The sequence below is a fragment of the Gossypium hirsutum genome, chromosome A10 (genome assembly GCF_007990345.1).
Source record: "Gossypium hirsutum isolate 1008001.06 chromosome A10, Gossypium_hirsutum_v2.1, whole genome shotgun sequence".
NCBI lineage: Eukaryota > Viridiplantae > Streptophyta > Magnoliopsida > Malvales > Malvaceae > Gossypium > Gossypium hirsutum.
The window spans coordinates 9762331-9766731 of record NC_053433.1 but is presented as its reverse complement, the minus strand read 5'-3'; the positions used below and the strand labels follow the sequence as shown (position 1 = coordinate 9766731).

Sequence of the window (4401 nt, the reverse complement as noted above, 5' to 3'; positions counted from 1 at the left end):
TCACTGTGGTCCACCTCATCCTTACCTTTACTTACCATAATTCTTTGCCTCGATTCTGGTTCAAGTTCAACTAACCCTTCTTTTTCTCGAGCGGTAATCGCATTGAGTTGTTCCCTTGGGTTAAATTCAGTGTTACTTGGCAAGCTACCTTGTGGTTGTTCAGAAATTAATTTGGCAAGTTGGCCTATCTGAGTTTCGAGCCCTTGGATCGATGCTTGTTGATTCTTAAGTGCTGTTTTGGTATTCTAAAAATGAGTCTCTGACACCGAGATAAATTTCGTTAGCATCTCCTTAAGGTTAGGCTTCTTTTCCTGCTGGTAAGGTGGTTGTTGAAAACCCGGAGGATGTTGTAGCCTTTAATTTCCTTGACCACCCCACCAGAGATTGGGATGGTTCCTCCAACCTGCATTATAAGTATTACTGTCTGGGTTATTTTGAGGTCTAGAATTATTGTTACCTATATATTGAACTTGTTCCTCCTCAGTGGTGGGGTTGAGGGATTGATATTCTGTGTGTACTCCTCCATTTGAATCGCATCTCATCACTGGATGTACCTAAGTAGAATCACATAAACCATCAATCTTTTTATTTAAAAGTTCTACCTGGTTAGACAGCATAGTAACCGCATCGAGGTTGAAAACACCGGCTACTTTTGTCGGCTTTGTTCTCATGACTTACCACTGATAGTTATTCAGTGACATCTCTTCAATAAATTCGTAAGCCACTTCAGGTGTTTTGTTATTCAGTGTTCCACCAGCGGTTGCATCGATAAGTTGCCTTGTTGAGGGGTTCACACTGTTGTAAAACGTTTGAACTTGCAACCATAAAGGTAACCCATGGTGAGGGCACCTTCTCAATAGATCCTTGTATCTCTCCCATGCATCATAAAGTGTTTCTAAATCCATCTGCACAAAAGAAGAGATATCATTCCTTAATTTAGCCGTTTTAGCTGGCCAAAAATATTTAAGTAATAATTTTTCGGTCATTTGTTCCCAAGCAGTGATTGATCCTCGTGGTAGCGAGTTCAACCACTGTTTAGCTTTGTTTCTCAACGAAAAGGGAAACAACAGAAGGCGAATGGCATATTAGAAACGCCATTGATTTTAAAAGTATCGTAGAATTCCAAAAAATTTTCCAAATAAGTGTTTGGGTCCTCGTCTTACAAACCATCAAACTGAACAAACTGTTGTATCATTTGAATCGTGTTAGGTTTCAGTTCAAAATTATTTGCAGCAACAGCCGACCTAACTATACTTGATTCAGTTCCTGTTAAAGTAGGTTTAACATAATCATACATAGTGCGTGGAGCAAGATTCTGATTTACTAGATCAGTACCAATCGCAGGAGGTAGTAGATTTTCTTGATTTTCAGCCATCTCCTCGATTGTGGTGGAAATATAATCTTCTTGCTATTTCTCTGTGTATCTTAGGCTTCACCTTTTTTCTTTTTGGTTTCTGCAAGCTGTGCGATGATCTCACTGTCAAAAACCAATGGTCCCGACGAGTTTCTTCTAGTCATAAACTATAAAAACCTGCCAGAAGGAAAAAGAAAATTTAGTAACAAAAATCAAAATAAAATTTAAATCGCAATAAAATAAATGGCTAAAGTAATAAAAATTAAGTGTTCTTAATATCTTAGTTCCCCGGCAACGACGCCAAAAACTTGATTGATGTAAATCGTGATAAGTTTTATAATTTATGAATGACCGTTCTTGAAAACTAACTATTATCACGACAAAGGCAAGCGCACCTATCAAACAGTAGTATAGCTTATGGCAAAACAGAAATGTCGAACCCAAAGGAACTAAAAGTACTAGTATTAACTTTTTTTATTATCTAGCCTAAAAATAAAGGGCTTTGTTTTATCTAAACTAATTACTAAACTAAGAATGCACAAAAAGTGAATTGGGGAAATAACTTTTGGGAAAATTGAATGATTTGGACAATACCTAAGGAAAAATCCACCTAGACTTCACTTGTTATTGACTCTAAATTAGATGATTTATTCATTTGACTTGATCTGTAGAAATCCCTAATTTATATTATTATCTCTCTCGAGACTAACAACGTCTAACCCTAGTTTGATTAATTGAAATCTCTTTCTAATTAAAACCCTTAGTGTTGCATTAACTCGATCTATGGATTCCCTTATTAGGTTTCACCCTAATTCGGCAAAATTATGTCACCCTATCTCTAGGCGTGCAATCAACTCCGCTTAATTATGTTAGATTTACTCTTAGATAGAGACTTTTGCTCCTATGAATAAGCACATCAAAACTTGAATTAATATCCTGGAATATCAATGAAAGAATTAAGAACACATAATTAAGAACAAATCAAATATTTTTCATATAATTTAGAGAATAATAACAAGATCCGTCTTAGGTTTCATTCCCTTTAGGTATTTAGGGGGTTTCGTTTATATTTATGAAAGAAAACATCTCAAAAGAATAATGATAACAAAACATAAAGAAAACCCAAAAACTCTTGAAGGGAATTGAAGGGAGATCTTCAGTCTTAAAGGTGAATCCAACTTCTGAGATGGATCAATCGGCTTCCTTCGAGTAATTCCTTGCCTCCTACTCCATGTGTCTCTTCTAAGTACCTCCTGGGGTGTTTATATAGGCTTTAGAATGCTTCAAAACCCTTAAGAGTGGCCTTTTTCGAACAAGACAAGATTTGGGCTTGACAGGGACATGCCTGTGTGAGATGGCTTAGGCCATGCTACAATCTGTTAAATAGACACGGGCGTGTGTACTACCCGTGTGAGGAAGTCCAGGCCGTGTTGATTTCGCATGTCGATCCATTTTCTCGGTTTCTGGCCCGTTCCTTGCTCTTTTTATTCTCCTATGCTCACCTAAGTATAAAACATGAAATTAAAAGATTAGGAGCATTGAATTCACCAAATCTAAGGAAAAATCATCCATAAATGTGCTTAGCATGGGATAAAAATATGTATAAATTACGGTTTATCATTCATATGTAAATAAATATCTTTAAATTGACTTATATGTGTTTACTTGGCTTTGAATTGTTATGAATGTTGAACGAGTAATTACGAGCAAGAATCTACAGAGTTACGACATTAAAAAGTCCCGTACGAACCGTAGGAATAGCATAAGATATGAATGTCATGACATTAGGCTATTGAAATGTGATTACATGTATGACCATGTCTGAGACATTGGAATTGTATTGAGATTACGTGTAAAACCATGTCTGGGACATTAGCATCGTTAATCGATTTCGTGTAAGACCCTGTCTGGGACAGTGGCATTGATATGTGATAACATGTAAGACCATATCTGGGATATGGCATTGTACGAGCTTATGTGATTTTCGAGTATCCTTAATGATTCTGAATGGTTCAACAGGCAAAGTCAAGTTGAGAAAGATGATGTGAATGAGTTAAGTAACTCAAGTATGTATGCAATTCATACGAGTATTTAAAAGGGAAAGTATTTGATGAACTAAATTAAAACATTGAATTTATGTTCAATAAGAAAGGTTTGTAAATTTGAATGTGAATAGCTATTTTTTGTATATTAAATTCTTATGCAAGTATTCATGTGATGGCTTTATTTGTATATGGCTTACTAAGCTTTTAAAGCTTACTTTGTGTGTTCTTTTCATGTTTTATAGATTATCGAAGCTAGCTCAAACTCAGGGATCGTCGAAAAACATCATCACACTATCAATCATCTTTTTGGTACTTTTGGAGCTTTGTATATTTGGTATATTGCATGTATAGGCTAGTTTCATTTTGGTATGTTTTGAGTCATGATATTAGCCATGAGATTTGGCTTGCAAATGTTTATATGTATGGCCATTTAAGTTGGTTTGAATTGTGTTTGATAAGTGATATGTATGTGATGTTTATAATGCCTTATATGTTAGATTATTTTGGTATGTTTCCATAGTTGTTGATATAGCTAAATGGTTGTTCTTTTGATTGGTTATTAATTGTTGTACTAATTCTTGGAAGTTGGCATATTGTGGTTTGATTTGAGATGATGATATAGTGTGTTATCTCACTCGAAATAGAAGATAAGTTGATGAGTTAATGCATTTGGAAATTAGGTAAGTTGTGATCATTTTGGCATAATGATTTGGTATGTTTGAATATGGAATTGAGTGGTTGAAATGGTTGTGAATAGATGGCATGAGATGTGTATGAATTGACATGATTTTGGTTGCCTCTTTATGTGACAGCCTAAAATTGACCCTAGTCGGGAAGTGGTTTCGGGACCGCTAAACCGAGTCACCGAAATGTTTGAATGTGATATTTATTGTCTAGAATATGTAATTATGAATGTGTGAAAATTTCAAGCTTCGATTTAGTCGATTGCATGTGAATTTAGTCAATAGGACTTATGTGAGAAAATTTTGAAATGTGATAGGT

General features: G+C 35.3%; 1 non-coding gene across 1 annotated transcript; it reads left to right on the top strand.

Moving 5' to 3' along the window:
* Positions 1 to 831: 831 nt before the first annotated feature.
* Positions 832 to 938, top strand: LOC121208841 (small nucleolar RNA R71). The gene has a single exon (XR_005903965.1). It is a non-coding gene; the product is annotated as a small nucleolar RNA R71 (small nucleolar RNA).
* The last annotated feature ends 3463 nt before the right edge of the window (positions 939 to 4401 follow it).